The sequence below is a fragment of the Anser brachyrhynchus genome (assembly GCF_964034855.1).
Source record: "Anser brachyrhynchus genome assembly, chromosome: 1".
NCBI classification, from domain to species: Eukaryota; Metazoa; Chordata; class Aves; order Anseriformes; family Anatidae; genus Anser; species Anser brachyrhynchus.
The window spans coordinates 94,261,830-94,281,587 of NC_137694.1; the positions used below are offsets into that span (position 1 = coordinate 94,261,830).

The 19,758-nt window shown below is 38.6% G+C and overlaps 1 protein-coding gene across 7 annotated transcripts in view; it reads right to left on the reverse strand.

The window, feature by feature from the left end:
• The window catches only part of LOC308188017 (uncharacterized protein), a 625,739-nt gene that overhangs the window by 280,491 nt on the left and 325,490 nt on the right, over positions 1 to 19,758 (reverse strand). Inside the window, exon 5 of one of the 7 annotated variants that reach the window (XR_013945078.1) lies at positions 1,443 to 9,990. The exons of the other annotated variants lie outside the window; for them this stretch is intronic. The gene's annotated coding sequence lies outside the window, so the exon portion shown is untranslated. Of the gene's footprint in view, positions 1 to 1,442; positions 9,991 to 19,758 lie in introns of those variants that run through there. 7 annotated transcript variants of the gene reach the window in all.

A 19,758-nucleotide genomic window follows, 5' to 3' on the forward strand; every position in this document is an offset into this window, starting at 1 on the left:
TTGTTTGATCTTCTTGGTTAGTGATATGGGATCAGACCCATATATACCTTGGGGTAAGGTATATAACAACTGGGCTAACAGCAGCCAAGGACTATGTTTCAGAGCTTTCTGTGGTATTTCATGGGTTTTAACCGAATTCTCTTAATCAATGGAGTTACAGAAAGTTGGTGTTTTCCATCTGACTATCAGTTCTCTTGGACAGATCCTACTTGCAGTATGGTTGCAGTATTGATGATACATCACACACATGTATCATGATATCCCAACAATGGTCACTTAAATCATTATTAGGTCTCTCAGAAAATTATTTCTGAGTGAGGCATTGACATTTCCTTGTTAAAGCCTCTCACCCTTAGGGGAGTTTCTATCACCAAAGCTATTAACAGTGATCTGGATCTAAATACTGTACTGTATTATCCGCATCCAGATGGCATAAAAATGGAAATTTCTGTAAGATTCAGTCCTGACCTTTGGTTGAAAACCATTCTTTCCCTAGTTACTGCCTGAGGTAGTCTGAGGTGTTTCTTTTCAAGCATAAAAGCAAAATGATGATTTATGATTAGCATAAGAGAAAAATAGCTTGCCCAGAAGTTTATGACAGGATAAGTCTATTTCTATGCCATTATTCTAATAAATCACGATGTTGCTACCTACTCATCCTTTCATGGTTAACACATCTGGTTGTTATTCTTGCAGTGGTGTTTCATCCTCCTTCACTCCCTTTTTCCTTATACATATACATATATATACACAGTGTGTGTAATATATATTTTACATGAATCATTATACATATTCTACAGTTCTAAAATACATGTGCAGTAGTAAAGGTAACCCCTTTTTGGTTAAAAATATTTCATCTTTGATTTAGAAATAAAGTTTCTGTTGCATACTTAGCACAGTTTACTAGAAAGATAAAACTCATCCTTCTTTAAAATGACAGCACAAAGTGTCACTTCATTAAGACTCCAGTATCTATTTCTGAGGGCTAACCAGTAGCAAGGGTTTTACACCAGTTCTCTGCACAGGGTGAAAATGGTGAGGACCTCTTATGAGTGCAGGTATGCCTCTCCTGTAGCAACCCCCCCCCCCCCCCATCTTGCTGTCTCAGGCCGTGCTTTAATTACCCTCATGGGCCAAGCTGCAAGTGAATTTGGCTTAAAGAAGTGACTAAGAGAATATAAATACAAATAAGGTTGCATTCTTTTGTTAAGTGGAGCCATCTGTTGCCACATCTAGAAAAATACGTGTTTGTATGACAGCCTGTTGATCACTGTTTTAAAATGTAGTCTCATCCACTTCTTTTGGTGACATGTAATACTATAGATAATTTAAATATTATAGATCATTTATAATATATAAATATTATAGATCATGTTAATATATCCATTTTGGGGGTTGGAGTCTGAGGGGGGACAGGATTTATTTGAGGCAGGGCTGGGGAGAGGAGTGCCCTTGCACATTGCTGTTCATCATGACCTTCTTCTGGCTCTGATTGGAAGTCCTAAAAGTCTTTTCAAGAGTTCCAAGAGCAGTAATCCAGTACAAATTAGGGTACAAAATTCCATTACATTATAAGGAAAACTCCTACTGAATATGCTCAATAGTTTTCCTTGCAGAAAGTTTACAGGGCCAGTGTTAGATGAAGTTGCCACTGTTGTGAGTATATTCAAATTATATGTAAGCCATTAACCATATCTGCAGACACCATCCAGGACTTAGTATGTGCCACTGGACACTGATCTTGATAAGTACAAAATTTCTAACAATTTCAATGCATTTCCTGGGTAAGCTAAGCATCTGAATTCTGCAAATTAACTTTAGCAATCGAAATAACAAAGCATATGCAAAAACTACAGAGGTTTTTTTTTTTTAATTAAATATTTAGTTTTGCCTTGTTTGGTGAAATATGTAAGCATTAATATTTTATTGAGTTCACTGACCTGAAGATAGAGATCACATAACTAAAGAAAAGTAACATGTTTTTGTTACCTCAAGTACCTTGCACAAGTAACAGTATATGAAGTCTTAATAACACCCACTGTATGATGAAATCACTTGTCTTTTGCAGCCATTACAAGCCTCCATTTACTAAAGGAAATCCAAATGTATAAATATATGGCCTGTTATATATAAACTACTTTCACTGTATGATAATTCATGTTTGTTATCTATTTTATTCATTTAGATCCTAGCCACTTATAACTCGGTGGTTTTCTCACTAGTGGATTTTCCCAAACATCCTTTTCTATTTAGAATGCGATTATCTAGAAATAAAAACAAAGTTTTGATTAATCACTGTAGAAACAAAGAAACAAATTCAAATGTAACTTGTTTTCTGACATCCCCTTACTTTATTGAAGAGATGCATGAAAATTCAATTAAACGTATTTAGGCCATTTATCTTGTTAATGCAATTCTCAGAGATCATCTGGTATATGTGATAATATATAATCAATACAGCCTGCAAGAGCCAGTTGAAGGTCTGTAAAACACAAACCAGGAGGTCACAGGGGTACATAAGTGTTCATTTGATTTGGTTTAGCTTTTAATGATGTACATCAGGACATCAGCACAGAGCTATCTTGAAGTCAACTTCGTCGGAAGATATTTTCGGAGCACAGAAAATAACACGTATGACTTACATTAGATGCAGGGGTTCACACATTTAAATAAAATTTTGATTAATTATAAAGTTGGATAAGAAATTGAGACAAGCCATATCCTTACTAGGAACAATGTATAACATTTAATACACATTTGTTCAAAAACCAAGATAGAATAGTTCGAAAGGACTGAAAGGAATTCGTCTCCCTTTTTTTTTTATTTTTTTTTTGAACCAGGGAAGACAGCATTAAGAGAGCTTAAACCAACTCTTTTATAGGAAGAGTTAATAACAAATCTGGAGGTTTACTGTCAAACTCAAGACTATAGTAACTGCTAAGTGATTCTTGCAAGAGCTATGTGTAGACCTCCTCAGAAGGTCTACAGCTTTACAACGGACTATTTAGCTGGCCTTTTTAAACACATCAGCCTTGTTCCCTTCCTTTTCTTACATTTATTTTCATGGTACCGTTTTAGCACTCTCACCCTACCCCACTGCTCAAAAATAAAAAAAAAAGTGCCTCTTGTGAACCCAAATTTTTGATCAAACAACTTTGTCAGAAAGGAAATACCTGCTAGATTTAAGTCTGAATGATGCCTTCTACTGAACCATATTGAATGAAGACATTTGCCAAAAGGGTGGAGTAGACTTATGTAGTGTCAAGCTCATTAATGGTGGAGTAGCACTGAAGATGGATATCATCATGTTCAACCTTGTATTAGCAGCATCCATTATTCAATAAATTATTAAATTGACAGACGGCAACAATGGGCGTATGTCCTCATTTAATTAATTAATGAGAAGGAACTCAACTTATGGTCATCTTATGCCTATAGATTTAATAATTTATAGAATAATAATTTATTGATTCCCCACTATTTCTACAGGAGATAGAATTCTATTTCAATAATCATCCATTCTTGTCGGAAGCTGTTATTACCAGGCACTCTGGTGGCTACACACACACTAATTGCAAGATGGACTAATCCTTCTGAAACTTCATTCTAAATTCTGGGACTAGAGCACATTTAAAAAAAAAAAAAAAGGAAAAAAAAGAAAAAAAAAAAGACTAATACTGAAATAGCCCTAAAGCAGCACAGTCACAAAATTGACCTCTGAAGAAATGAATGGATGAAGGGAGTAAACGGTGTTATGTTTCATTAGTTTGAACAGAACTCATTTGGCTCTTGTTGATTAATTGAGCTTTTCTAATTGAAAAAAGTGCAGATTTTTAAAAAATATATTTTTGATAGGCATTATAGAAAGTGGAATAAAAGCTTTTTCTAATTAAAAATATTCTTTTTACATTAAATCCTGTGGCTTACATTGCAATATATTTTGATATAGCATCAAATACGCAAATTGGGAAATATTCAGTGCAATTATTCATATATAATAGCCATTTTCCTTCTCCTGAATTTTATTATTCAAGTAATGATAAGTTCTCTGAAGACAAATGACATTTCTTCCATCTTTCACTTTACTGAGAAATCTGAAAAAGCTAGCTATAATTTATGATGTTTTTGATTTAATTATACACTTTGGCTGAACTAGTTTAGGGTGTATAAAATGATAAGATATAGCAGGTTGCCTGTTACAAGGTACTTGTATGAATCCGTAGATACAAGATGGGCTGCTGGAGAAGTGAATGCAAAAGTTGGTTTTCTGTCCAAAGCAACAGTACATCCAGAAATCACATTCATGCAACTGCATGAAATGCAGTTTCCTCATTTAAATATATTAAAAAAAAAATAGTTTCTCCAAAGAACAAAGGAAGTATGAATCAGTGACAAGTGATATTTGAGGGACAGGTGTAGGACTAAAAAAGGAAGAGAAGCATAGTGTGGTTAAGAAGACTGAACAAGACATCTTAGTTTACACTGACCCTCCCCTGTTATTACTTGTGAGGTGGTTAATGAAAACTTTGGTGAATTTTATGATGAACTTAGGTCTGGCCTAAATAATTACATGTGTAACAATTGCACATCAGTTAAAAAGCAATCAACAATAGAAAAAGGAGCCTTATTATGTTTTTCTTCACTCTAACTGATTTCTGCACAACAAATGTTGCTATAGCTGAAGTAAAAACTACAGAAAACCACAAATAGAGCAGCTAAAAGCTCCAGCAGAACCGAAACTCTGCAGAAGCATGGAAGGCAAGTGAAAAGGATTTAAACAGTGCTTCTCTCTTTGTCTGCAAGCAGTGGGTGAAAATAGAAAAGAGTTGTTTTATTTCTGACAATAGTTGACTCTGAGGCACTTGATGATTTTAATAGTTTTCAGTTAACTCAGCAGAAGAAACTGCATTGAAACTGTAACACAGAAATTTGAAGAGAACTGCATTCCGTATAAATGGAAAGGTGAGAGATGTTTTTAAATGGAAAACGCAAAAGGTACAGAAGCCTATTTTGTCATTTTGCAAGTGTTAACTAAGTTCTTTTTAAGAAACTTAGTTGCTGTTGGGATGGATGTAGGATAAAGCGCTCAAATATGTTGGAAGACCCGGAATTAGTTTTGGCGCAGCCAACTGAAATTAGCTTTGTAATAGCAGTCATTTAAAGCAAACTGAAATTTCTGTATTGGTTTAGTCACAATGCTCTGACACAATGTTTTGACACTGTCACAGTGATGGAGAACTCAAAATAGTACAGAAAAACATCCTAAAGAGGAAAGACATGGAGAGCACAAAGTTAGATTTGGACAAAAAAAAAAATAAAAAAATAACCTTCCTTCCAGCAGCCTATGAATGGCAATCAGTGGCAATTAGCAGAAACCAAGACAACAGTACACATTTAGAAAAAAACACAGCAACCACAATAAATATGAAAACTTTTAAACTGTTTTGATAATTATCAAGTATGCAAATACTGGACCAAGTGGACAAGATAACCAGAGATTTTCACAAGAGCTGTTCATGGGAGCAAAGACAGTGGCTCAGTGGAAAATGAATACTGAATCTCAATACTGAATCTGTTAGTTGTAAATCAAGAAGGCTTTGCAATATAATTAATGTGGCAAAAGAAACAGTGTTTGGAAAAGCTACAGGTAGGAAGGAATAAGCATGTGAAAAACAGAGATGAGATGATCTTACCTCCACAAGTTAGTAGGAGGATGAAACAAAAGTGCATACAAGAAGCACCATCCCACCCCCCTAGGAAAAAAACAAAACAAAACAAAAACAGAAGTGAACATATCCAACATTTGTTTAAACTGCAGTATGTCTTTCATTTCATGAGGAGGCTTAAGCATTGTAGGAGAGGTTAGCTAAAGCCCCTGAGAGCTTAAAGGTTTTATTCTCCATAACAGGGAGGCCCTCTGCAGAACATAGGGCAGAGAGGGAAGTGCCGAGATTTCCATGTCTCCAGGAGAATTCATTTTTATCAAAAGCCCCAAATAAGGAGAAGTAACTGAAGATTTGACCAAACAAAACAAACAAACAAAAAAAGCAACAACAACAACAACCCACAACAACAAAACAAATACTGTTTCCCATGGTGTTGCCTAAAAAGTTTAAAAGGATATGTCATGAAGCTGCAATAATTTTTGTTAAGTAAAAGACCACTAATGCTGGTAGCACAGAAATAAACAAACAAAAACTGAAGAAAAACGGAACAGAAGTAGGTGCAGATCTGTTACTGGTCTTGACTGAGAAAAAAAAAAATCCCCGTGTTACTCCCAACTCCTCTATCTCCACAGCAGAAACAAACAAACAAACCCAACAAAAACAAGCAAACAAACAAACAACACAGGATTTCCCTGGAGTAATATATCCCTCTCTGGGGGAGAGGGATATCTGTATGTTACAGATTAAAAAAAAAAAGTGCATCTCGGATCCACTTTCACTCTTAACATTATAACTATCTCCATAATATCTGCTATTTAATGGGCAGAAATTTAAGCAGAATGAAGCTTTAGACGTGTCACCACAGCTATCCACTATTAACAATCTGAAGTATTGACAAAAAACAGTTTCAAAAGGTATGACATTTTTGCAAAGGCTGCAGTGGCAAACTCTAACACATATTTAGGTCACACAATTACAGAACAATAATAAAGTGTGAGTTGGCCTCTGCTGACATTCTCTTCCCCAAGACCACTTGTGTTGTTAGATGTTCACATCACAGTCCCTAAAGATAAGAAGCAGAATATACCCAGAAAAAATCCCAGTTGGATTTGGGGTCCCAGAAATGGCCAAAGCTTCTTCAGCAGCATTGTACAGAGTGAAGGACAGAAACACAAAAGAAGAAAGGTTCAGGATGCTGTGAGATTTTCATCCCAGTTCTATGATAGCAAAAAGACATTTTTCCAAATTCCAAAGAGACAGAAGAAAATAGGCACAGAACTGACTGTCCTTGGCAAACAGCAATCACAGGAAGTTGGATCAGCTAAACCCCAAGACACAGCACACCCAAAGAGAACAGTCTTCATGTTTCCTGACAATACCGTGGGTTGTACTCTAAGACAGACCCACAAGCCTGCAAAAGCACACAGAATCTCCGAAATTAATAAAATTTCATCACAAATTTGATGAATACAGAGATTACAAGCATTAGAAATTCTGTATCGTGTTTGGCTGGGAAAAGAAAATTTATATTTTCAGGAATATGGTAGTTAGACTAAGTGATTAGTCCTAATGACTTCAAATCAACTTAAAGTAAAACTGAAATAATTTCTGGCGCAAGAATAGAAAAAAAGCCTATCAAAAAACTTTATATGTGCACAGCATCATATATTCTCAAGCAGCAGAATAACAGCACCAAATTTTATTTTCTTTTAAGGTCTCACTCCTTTTAACAGCTGTAAATATACATACTAATTGCTAGAGGTTATTATTTTGTCTTATTATTCCTATTTCTGTTGTTTTTTCTCCGAGTGTCCATATCATTATTGGACACACAAACTAAGAGTTTTTTTAAGGAAAGAGAAACATGTTCAGAACTGTTTAAAGGGCATTTAAATCAGGCTTAAGTGTATAATATTCTAATACTTAACAAATTAAAACCTTGTTACTTAAAGCTGTTAGCACTAACATGAAATAAACATACAGAAGTTATGAAGTATTCAGCCATTTTTTTTAATAATAATTTAAGAAGCAAATTAATTAACTTTCCTTGTAAGTAGTGGTGTACATCTTGTATTATTAAGTATGCAATTACTGTGTAATGCGGCACAGCTGTAAAATATTTAAACTGTTTTTCCACTAATTTTAGTTTGGCAAAACTGCAAGATTTCTAATTCTAGCATTGTTAACATGATGGTGTAATTCTCCAACAGACACTTGGAAAAGATCCTCATACAATTATCAGAAAGTTTTCTTCTCTTCATGAAAAGAAGGGCAAAATTTCCCAAAGTGCCTCTACTAGTTAGGAGTATGAATCTACTTTGAAAGACAGGTTAGCTGCCAGTAAACTTAAGGTTGCACAGAAGACTTGTCAGAAGCTTGTTTCATGTCCAACATTTGGTTAACGTCTCCTCTCAAAGTCCTTGCCCATGCCCAGTTGTTTTAGCAGTCAGCCCCTTCTGCATGTCATAGGTAATTGTTTCTCTGGCAGATAAATCAGAAAAGAGCATGCACACAAGCCTCAGCTACTCCCGTAGCCATCTGAGCACCAACCCTACTTTCAGTCTTGGTTTAAGCCAAGAAGCAATTGAACAAAGCAGCATACGCTCCTTGCAGTAACTACATGGGACACTGACCTTCAGCAGAGAGGTGTGACTAGCCATAAACAGACATAGCCAGGTTTACCCTACATTTCTGCACTGCTTTCACCACACCTTGACCATTTTACTGGCAGAAGAGCACCAACAGATATTCTTAGTGTGGATTTCAGTTTAGTGGCCAGCCCAAGTATCCAAGTGTCATTTTCCCCAGTAAAACAAAATAAGTTGCCCAATTTTGCCAGTGTAAGGTTATCTATATAACATTATTTTATCTTGATAGTTAAAACTTTCCACTCACCCATGTATGGGTGGAAGAAGAGCGATTCTCCTCCTTCCTGCTAGCAACAGCTATTCTGTCATAACATTGCAGTGCAAAAATTGCAAAACAGGGATGAAGGGATACAATCACCATTCTGTGAATGTAAACAAGAAGTTATTGCTGAACGTCACACCTTCCTTGTATGCCCCAATATAAAGGCAAACACACAGGGTACCAGACTCGTCTCAGGTGATTTTCAATACTTAGTGACTTTCAATACCTTAGTGACTATGTACAAAGTTGGAAGACAATCTCTTCACCAGCTCCACTGAATACACTCCTAGAGCCACTTCTCCAACAAAATCTAGCAGAAGACATGGACTTCCCTTCGCTAAATGAGAAATGTTTTTAATGGGCATTTTTCAGCAGAGGTAGCAAATAACTGAAGGTTCAGTAACAATTTATTTGGATATCAATTGTTATCTCAGCATTATAATCCAGCTTTTCTGTTCGAACAAACGTGAAACAAAGACAATGCACCACTGTTTCGTACTGACTGTACAAGCACACATAACACCATACATTTCAGCCAGTGCGGATCTTTTCCATGGTTAATGATTTCTTCTACTTTTCTTACTGTGACAATACTTAAATATAGATCTAATTTTTGGCTTTCATTTTTCCTGAAACATGCCTCCCCCCCCCCCCCAAAAAAAAAAAAAATAGCAGGTGGGGGGAAAGGTAACAAATCTAATTATCTGAATTCTAGCTACATTCAGTTCCCAATCAGAGTCTAGCTCAAGAGTCAAGAGTCTAGACAGGGAAGATTTTAAAGGAACAAACATGAGTATAAACCTCAGAAAGATGTATAGTGGGGCTCACTCAGAACAAGAAGCACAAAGCTCCACAGATAACCAAGTTATCTGTGTACTAAATAATGTATTCCTGCATGAGGTGCATGGTGTGAACATGCTTCATACAGGATTACAAAAAGGAGGCAAGGGAAAAAAATACAGATTGCTCATTAGTGTCCCTTCCAGCAGCCTGAGGAACATTGATAATCTTTGAAGGGATCTGCATTTAGTCACACAACAAAATATGCAGTAGCCACCCTGCAATAACCTGAAGATGGAGGAAGACATTTGGAAGGGAGGAATGGAGCAGTGTTTCAGGAGCATAACAAAGGTGATGAGAACTGTGAAAGGGATCTGATAGACTTCCTGTAAAATACAGAACAATTCTGAGATAAGTCTCCAAGGAGAATTTAAAGCTTTTTTTTTTTTTTAGTTTCTCTCTACCTATAACATACAAAACTTGAAGAAAGAAAACTCTTCTTCATCATATTCTGGACGTGTCATGTAATCCACAGCTGTTGGTGACATCTAGCCAGGACCGGTGAAGCACTGAATTAAGCACAGAGTCTCCCCATTCACACAGCAGGTCAGCAGCACTGTCAGGCCACTCCAGGCTGAAAAGAATAAACCCACTCCAGTCATTGTAAAGACACCAATAATTTTTCTTCTTATTTATTTATTTATTTATTCAAAAATGAAGGAGAGGGGAGGGTTGGTCAAATTCCTATTCTCCCTCCCCTACAAACTGAATGTATCCTTCATTTGCTACCTACAACACAAACCACCCATATGCAGTGTAGATACGCAAGTAGGTGTAGCATGCCCTGACATGCTATTGCAAAAATGTGGAAAAGTCCTTTGCATAGAAAATCATGATTAAGGAAAATGAGTCAACTGAGAGAAGCCACCCACAGAATGGTTTAAGATAGGCATTTGATGACTGCTTAAATCTCTCTACAGATAATTATGAAGGATTAGATACAGAATTGTCATTCTGTCTGCAGGTAGACATTTCAGGCTTTGGAGACACCAGGACTTGCACACTGTATTATTACCACAGCAATATAACCATTACATTCAGATGACATATTGCTGTTACTGGGAAAAAATGATTTAGATTCAATATTACTTACAGCTATATATTCAGTCTGGAAACCAGTAAGCAATTGAGTCCTTGTTAGGGGGTTGGGGCACAAAGACGGAATAAAACTGAGATTTTGTTTGAATGTATATTTCTCAATATATGTACGTAGCCTTTGAACAAAATCTTATTTTATTTAAATGTATGTGTGTATATATACATCCATAGGCACAGACTAGCATCAAGAGCAAGTGCATGACTGAGATAAAACTAAGAAGAAATAGCTCTGAAACCTTGAAGACAGCCAGTCTTTACTCAGAGACCCTGTTCAGTTTCCACATCTATACCTTCCATTCTCCAGGCATCAGAACTCCAGTTACCTGCAGTCTCATACAAGGAAGTGAGCTGCAGCAGATGGCCACATTTCTAAATCATGATTTATCCATCAATTCCACCCCATTTCTTCCTCTACAATATCCATCTTGCCCATCCTCCAGGCTCTGTCACTTTCAAGAGATCTCAAAGTTACAAAGCAACCAAGCCAGCAAGGTTGATGAATCACCCCTTCACTATTCTACTTATGAAGATACAGCGTTTTAAGCTATCTAACACCAGCTAGAGCAAAACTTTCTTACTTTGCATGAAAAAGAAAGAACACCAGCACCACTAGTGACTGCTTCTTGGACAGTATACACTACCTTCTCATAATGTCTTTACCTTCTTTTACCTTTTAATGATGGAGACGTTGCTCAGTCAGTTCACATAACATATGAAGATGCTGTGATTTGCTACAGAGAAGAAGAAAGACTGGAGGTTGGGTGTTTCTAAGTCTGAGATTCCCTTTGTCTACCACCCCTTGAAAATTGCTGCTGATAGTTTGCAGTAGTCATTGCAGTATGACACTACTTCTCTTTTTCATCAAAAATATTCTTGCTCTAGAGAATGAAATCAACACACAGATGCTGTACAGAGAGCTTACCAGGAAAGTAATGTCTGTCCTACTCATCAATGGCTGGTGAGTGATAGAGACAGGATCCTGAGCTGGTCAGACTGTTGGCCTTATAAAATATGACTTTTGGCAGCATTACAAGAAAGTTACAGCTGAAGGAATTGATCTTTTTGTTTTTTGTTGTTTCTACATCGTACCAGCAAATACAGATAGCCAAACCCAAACAAATGACCATTGAGAAGGTCAGGTAATGAGGTAATGTTGACTCTGAGCACATGACAATAGTTTTTATGGCGTGGCAGAAATGCTTCCCTACTCTTAGACAAGCTCTTGGATGCTCAGAAAAACCAAGCCATATAGCGAGAACAAACATTATTCAGAATAAATGTTTACTAAGCATATTTTATCATTTGTATTAAAAAAGAGAGTGGGAAAATCAATCCTAAGTGTTCCCAAATCAGTTCAGTAAAGTTCTGTTATTCATTCTAAGCAGTTCTTCCCAATACTTGCATATATTGCTTTCTGGCTTGGTCTTATTTAGCATACACAACTTGCTTCTTCATATATTCCTATACCTGTATTATACACCTGTAATAGGCATGCTCTCAGTTTTCTAGCCTTTTCTTGGAGCAGAGCTTAATCTTCCTTAGCGGCTTTCCTTTTATTCCTGTGTAATTTTGATTAAGAAAGTTTTTCTGTATTTCAAGAAAATTATTGTGTGTTACATGAAACTGCTTTGGAAATCAAGTGGTGAGGCCCAGAAAACATTATACTTGACCTACAGAAAAATCCCTGAGAAGATTTTCAAAAACTAAAGATTAACCAAACAGAAAACTCGTCTATGTTTCCAGTAGTTTTCAAAATGCCTAAATGTATTGCTGATTGCTACAGAAGCATAAGAGAGATGGCACATACGGTGTTTAGGTAAAGCCTTATTGATTTTTGCAAACTTAAATGCATGCAGAATTATAAGCAATTTCTTTTGTCACTCATTTCCATGCATGTATGTATAGTATAAAGACCCAGCTTATAAATGTAATGTTCATAAACATCAGTGATTCATTTAATGAGCAGGTGGCAGTTGCTCAACTCTGGATCCTGGGGAAATATATGTTGACCTTTCTGAAATAGAATAACGCAGGACAAGATATTAGTTTAAATACAAACCAGGGCTAAATTCACATAGATTGTTCTGAAGGTAATGGGTTTTATCTGGATAAAACAAGTTCTCTTATTTTGTTTTATGCTGGAGATTATGGTTGTTGGATTTCGTTAAGTGATTGGCAGCACAGAGTATCTAAAGAGCACATGACTACAAAGGAAAGTGAAGGCAAGTTACCTAACTAAACCTCTGAGCAGTGCTTAGCAAGGAGGCCACTGAACAGTTAGACCAGACTGGCCAATAGGGAAATGCCATGGAAGGGCATAGACATAGACGTGAGCCACTTTATAAGAAAACAAAGTGGCTTTCTCATCTGCTGCAGACAAGACCTTCTGCTGCAGTGATATTAATGGAACAACAGAGGAGCTGATCAAAGAAATTTGAATACTATTTATGGATATGAATGAAATACACCAAGCCTCTATGAATCATTTTTCCCTGCTGTTTGCAGACTTTCATTGAATCATAGAACCATTTAGGTTGGAAAAGACCCATAAGATCATCAAATCCAACCATCACCTAACACTACCAAGTCCACCACTAAAGCATGTCCCTAAGCACCATGTCTCCTGGGATTGGGATTCCACCAACTCCCATTCCAATGCTTGACCACTCCATTAAGAAATGTTTCCTACTGTCCAATCTAAATGTTCCCTGGCATTGTTGCCATTGTTATCACTTGTCACCTGAGAAAAGAGACAAAACCCTCCTTGCTACAACCTCCTTTCAGGTGGCTGTAGAGGGCAATAAGGTCTCCCCTGAGCCCCAGGTTCCTCAGCTGCTCCTCATATATCTTCTTTTCTGGTCCCTTCACCAGCCTCTTTGCTTTTCTCTCAATGCATTTCAGCACCTCAATGTCCTTCTTGTAGTGAGGGGCCCAAAACCGTACACAGTACTGAAGGTGCAGCCTCACCAGTGCTGAGTGCAGAGGGACAATTACTTCTGTAGTCCTGCTGTCTGCGCTATTTCTGATGTAAGCCAGGATGGCATTGGCCTTCTTGACCTCCTGAGCACACTGCCAGTTCATGTTCAGCCAGCTGTCAACCAGTTCCCCTGGCTCCTTTTCTGCCACACAGCTTTCTAGACACTCTTCCCTGAGCCGATGTTGCTGCATTGGGTTGTTGCGAACCAAGTGAAGTACCCGACATTTAGCCTTGTTGAATGCCATACAGCTGCATGTGGCCATCAATCCAGCCTATCCAGATGCTTTCGCAGAGCCCTACTACCCTCAAGCAGATCAACACTCCTGCCCAACTTGGTGTCATCTGCAAACCTACTGAGAGTGCACTCGATCCCCTCATCAAGACCACTGATAAGAATGTTGAACAAAACAGTTCCCAATACTGAGCCCTGAGGAACACCACTTATGACCAGACACCAACTGGACTTAACTCCATCCACAACAACCCTTTTGGCCTGGCCATCCAGCCAGTTTCTTACCCACTGAACAGTACATTTAAGCCATGAGCGTTCTCCAGGAGAATGCTGTGGGAAACGGTATCAAATGCTTTGCTGAAGTTCAAGTAAACAACATCCACAGCCTTTCCCTCATCCACTAAGCAGGTCAGATACCTTATCATAGAAGGAGATCAGGTTCATCAAGCAGAATCTGACCTTTGTAAACCGATGCCAATTAGATCTGATCAGCTGGTTGTCCTGTGCATGCCAGGTGATGGCAGTCAAGACGATCTGTTCCATGACCTTCCCTGGCACTGAAGTAAGACTGACAGGCCTGTAATTCCTTGGATCTTCCTTCCTGCCCTTCCTGTATATGGGCATCACATTCACTAACCTCCAGTTAACTAGGACCTCCTCAGTTAGCCAGGACTGCTGGTAAATTGTTGAACTTGGTTTGGTGAGCACTTCTGCCAGCTTCTTCAGTACCCTTGGGTGGATCCCATCCAACCCCCTAGATCTGTGTGTGTTCAAGTAGTGTAGCAGGTTGTTAACCATTTCCCCTTGGACTATAAGGGCTTCATTCTGCTCCCTGTCTTCCAGCTCAGTGGGCTGGGTACCCCAAGAATAATTAGTCTTACTAATAAAGACTGAGGCAAAGATGACATTAAGTAACTCAGCCTTTTCTTCATCTCCCATCACTATGTTTCCTCCCACAACCAATAAAGGCTGGATATTCTCCTTAATGCTTCTTTTGTTGTTTATGTATTTATAAAAACATTCTTATTGTCTTTTACTGCATTAGCCAAGTTAAGTTCTAGCTGGGCTTTGACCCTTCTGATTTTCTTCCTGCATAAACTTGCAAGATCTCTATAGTTTTCCTGAGTTGCCTGCCCCTTCTCCAAAGGTCATAAACTCTTTTTCTCTCTGTCAACCAGGTCCCTAAGTAGGCCAACTTTTGCCATCTGAAAAAACAAAGCAGCAGCTCTGTTGACCACCCTCCTTGCTTTCTCAAAGATGAACTCTATCATCTTGTGATTGCTTTGCCCAAAACAGCCTCCAGCCACCGCATCACCCACAAGACCTTCCTTTTTAACAAACAACCAGTCAAGTGGGGCACCTTCTGTAGTCGGTTCCTTACTTCCTTACCACCTGTGTCAGTAAATTATCCTCCATGCCTTCCAGGAATCTCCTAGTCTGTTTCTTCTCTGCCGTTCTATGACTTTGGAGAACTTCCTTTCACCTCACCATGCACCTCCACCATGGGGAAGGCTGCAGAACTCTTTTAGTATAGAATAAAAGCCAAGATACTGACATCCCAACTCTGTGCAGAGCCCAGAGTGAGGGCGATTACTATATCTAGCCTTTCCCTCAATTCTAGGCTTAATGAGGTCTCAATGTGTGCAATTTTAGCTAATAAACTGATAAGTTGTAAAATAATAGCTTGTAAAGGTTTGTAATAAAACATGACAGTTGCTTCCCTACACATTTGCATTCAACAGGATCTGCTATAAATACAGCTCTTAGAAATCTTTAAAATCTATACCAAATCCTTTCAAAACTCTCACAAATATATCACCTTTACCTTTCTAATACAGAAGTGCAAGAGTGCAAGGAGTATAGCATCCAGATAAACAGATGTAGAGACAGCTGACTGGTAAGTTCACACCTGATTTGTGGAATTGTTTGTTCTGGGGGGAAAAAATAAAAATAAATTAAAAATAATAATAATAATAAAAAAGGGACAATCCCCAACTACCTGATAGCAAGAGGAGGCTGGAGCTCACAAGACACAAGTTTGTAGTTTTTTATGCTCTTTAGCTACAGGGAAAAAAAATTAAATCATATTGGGTGTCTGGAAGATTTTCTCTAATGGAGTGTGCAACCTGCAGATACAATCAGTATAAACCCAGACTCATTACATACCTGAACCTGAGATGTATTTTGGCACTGGAAGGTAGCCAGTGAGTTTGGGAGTGTGTGTTAAGGAAGTTGTGAAAAATAATTTCTCATGGGAAATAGTTCATCTGTGGAGCAAATGCAATGCAGACAAGCAAAATACAAGCATCTTATTTTCTTTTTTCTCTGTCTGTGGTGCTATATAGTACAGGGGGAACATACGGAGACAGAATACTGAGGGGAGGTAAGAAATAAACACAATCAAAATTGCTGTTGCTTCTGATGAACAGCCCTCCTCCCACTCCTGGAAAGCAGACATGGTCCCAAATGCCATTTGAACTAAATCACCCGAGATTCATTATTCCATCTGAAGCACGAAGCATGTGCTAGCACTAAATCACTTCCATGAAATCTGGAATATATAATTCATTCTATATGGCCTCCTCCCCTGGAGATTTTTATTTCATTAATGAAAAACAAAACTCTTGTTTAAAAGAATATCACACTGTTCAGCAGTTCCACTTAAAAAAAATGCCTTGATCTTAAAGAAGGCAGCCTCATCAGTTAATGACATTTGTTGATTCCTTTCCATTAAAAAGGACAAAAAAAATATGGCTCTGTAAGTGGTAATTTAACATTTGATTTAAAATACACCTTCCTTTTTTTCCCTCTTTTGCTCTATTCCCTCCCCTTTTAGTTATTTATTATTCACCTCCTTTCTACTGTGAAAGCTTTTACCAAGAAGTAATCTGATGAAAAGCAAAGCCTGATTCCATCCCAAGAGGAAGTAGCTTGGGAGTGTGAGGAGACTGTTGACAAGCTGCAGCATTGCCTCAGCTCTCCTTTTCAGACATATGCCCAGTTACGCGAAGGCAAGACAATCAGAACAGTTTCTAAACCAGAGAGAAGGATTAGCATCGTGTTTGGGATTTCTGCTTCTGTAGACCAGTTGTCCTTATGGCAACCATTTCCATCAGAGACAAGCAGCTCAGTACTGCTCTCTGCTGCTTGTTTCAGCTTTTACAGCAGCAGCAGCAGCTTTAAAACTGTCACTGTGAAGAAAGAAATTCGTGAGGTGTGGGGAAAGAAAGAGAAGAGGATGATCTATTCAAGTACTTCGCTCTACGGCTAAATTCAATTCCAGCCCACTTCCCATTCTTTCCTTCTCCCACACTTACATAAGACTTGCTTTCTGAACTGTCTCCCCTTTGAATTTTAGTGAGGAAAAAGCCCTCTGTTTTTCTGAGTTCGGTGCCTGATCTCATACAATATTCAAACTATCTCGTGTTCATCTTTTCAAAGAGGCATGTGCACAATAAAGAACACATTAGACATTATTTGTCACTTCCATACATTAGCACACTGCAGCTGAATGTGACTGAGTCAAACTTTTGTTTTTAAAGCAAATTAAAATATACGGGGAATTTTTTTTTTTTTGGGGGGGGGGGGGGGGAGGGAAGAGTTAAGGGGGGTTGAAAGCTACCTAAAGAGCAGGAAACCTTTGTAACAGAGCTGGAAAACACAGGTGGCTCTTTTCTGCTGCTTAGCATGTTTTAGCTAAATGACCTGGGGCTCAGTCAGCCACTGTGGGCTAAGGAGGCATTAGAGAAGTTGCACTCAGTCTAGCAGCAGGTCTGCAAATGCAGCCGGACAACTGCCAGTACGCAGCAGGAATACAAGAGGAGATAATGGGAATAGCACAGAGCTCTCAGTCTCGTCTTATCTACTACTCAGGGAACTACCACATCAGAGCTGGCAAAGTTGCTCAGCTCCACTTCAGAAGTCCCAAAACAACATATTTTGTCTGGAGCAGTAGTTAAGACAGCACATCATATACTGCTATGAAGAGCAAAAGAATGAGGTCTAGGCCCTTGCCTGGTAACTGAGGACTTTTTCTTCAGTAGGCACCAGCAGAAAACTTTGATCAAATGCCCTGGCTATCACTGAAGCAGTCAAAAGATTTACAGCTATTAACAGCACACAAGAGTACGATATGCTGGAAACTGTTATCAAGTGAATGTGTGAGAAGGGGTAAATGAGGCATACACATGCTGAGCCTAATAAGTTTTAATAGCAAGTGTCAGAAAAATGTCAATAAGGTTACTGAATATTGCAGACCATCTTCTTCCTCTAGACATGCCCAAGCTGAGACATTCATATCAAGGGCTTAACAATTCATTTGGGTGGAACAGGAATGAAGACCTAGGCATAAAACAGTTTGAACACCCCACACGCTTACACCCCAGCGTGCTTCCGAAGGAGCTTGACCTTGTTAAGCTGGGAGCTGCAGGCAGCTGAGACATCAGAGAAACTGCTGGCTAAAACCATAGGTAGGGAGGATCATCTTGAAGCCACCAGATTTAAGGGCTCTAGTTTCAGATTCAGCCCTTTGACCTCTGTGAAGTCCCTGCCTGTGAAACTGAGATAACATCCTTTTTTCTTTCTTCTACTCAGAACATACAACTTTGTTGAAGCAGGAATCACACAAGAACATACAAGTTCATTAAAACAGGAATCGCACAACTGTGCAACGCTTGCCACAATGTATAGCTTGCTGGCTGCTCTCAGTCTTTGCTGGGACTTCTAGATCCCAGTAATATGCAAACAGCAAGCAGTAACAAACTGAAAAGTGTCCCTTTCCCAAATGACTACTTTAGGCTGAGAACCTGTGATGTCAAGGACTTAAGAAACACTTTCTGAGAAGTACTGGATTTGTACCTTTATCATGTGAGGATGGTGGAACAAGGGTGTACTAGGACAGACAGGATTTTTCAGGTAGTTTTGTATTCTACTGTGATGCAGGCTTCAGTTCAAGTACCTGAGACACTTCCACTTTGTTCTTGGGGAGTGGGATTAGTCTCACATGCTGATTTTGAATTCTACTTCCAGCTTTCTGTTTGTTATTACAAGTGGCTATGAAATGTGCTTTCTGGAGGTTAATGGGTACAGCCTGGTTCATTCAGTTCCTCTTGACGTGCAACTTTATTGCTTAAGTGCTTAGGGAATTAAGAGGGTCTAGTTATTGTTTTAGTTTTGCCCCTTGTATCAACTTCAGTATTTCCACATTTAAAACAAGAACAAAATAACACCAAGAGAATTAAAAGATGCTGCAAAGGGATAGCTGCTTGGCTTTAATTTATACATGCAAGTTTTATCATCGCTCCAACTGTAAATATTAAGAATATAAGAAAGCTATCAAACATGGTTCCTGTTATGCAGCAATAGCTAGCCCTTCTGTCTAACAACAGAGACACTGTTCAGTATCTCTGTGATAGTGTTCAGATGTTGGTCTCCCTCCATCCATGGCTGAGTGAAAAATGACTCATCCCCTTAAGAATTCACAGCATTTAAAAAGAGGAAATTTATCAAGCCTCGGTCAGGACCAGGTGCTTAAGTCAGACATCTCATCAAGTCTTGCATGGGAGGAAAATGCAGGAGAAAATTTTAAGCCATTGCTTTTATTTGCAACATAAGCGTGCGAACCTCCAGACAGAGCAGTTTTGTGGAATCCAGGACCAGTAAATCATAGAACCATAGAAGGGTTCGGGTTGGAAGGGGTCTTAAAGACATTAAAGACCATTTCCAGCCCCCCTGCCATGAACAGGGATGCCATGCACTAGATCAGGTTGCCCAGGGCCTCATCTAACCTGGCCTTGAACACCTCAAGGGATGGGGCATCCACAACCTCTCTGGGCAACCTGTGCCAGTGCCTCACCACCCTCTGAGTGAAGAATTTCCTCCTAACCTCTAATCTAAATCTCCCTTCTTTTAGTTTTAAACCATTCCCCCTTGTGCTGTCATTATCTGAATGAGCAATATGTTGCTCTCCATCTTTTTTATAAGCTCCTTTTATTTATTGAAAAGTTGCAATAAGTCAGGCTGAAGGGGAGAAGAGT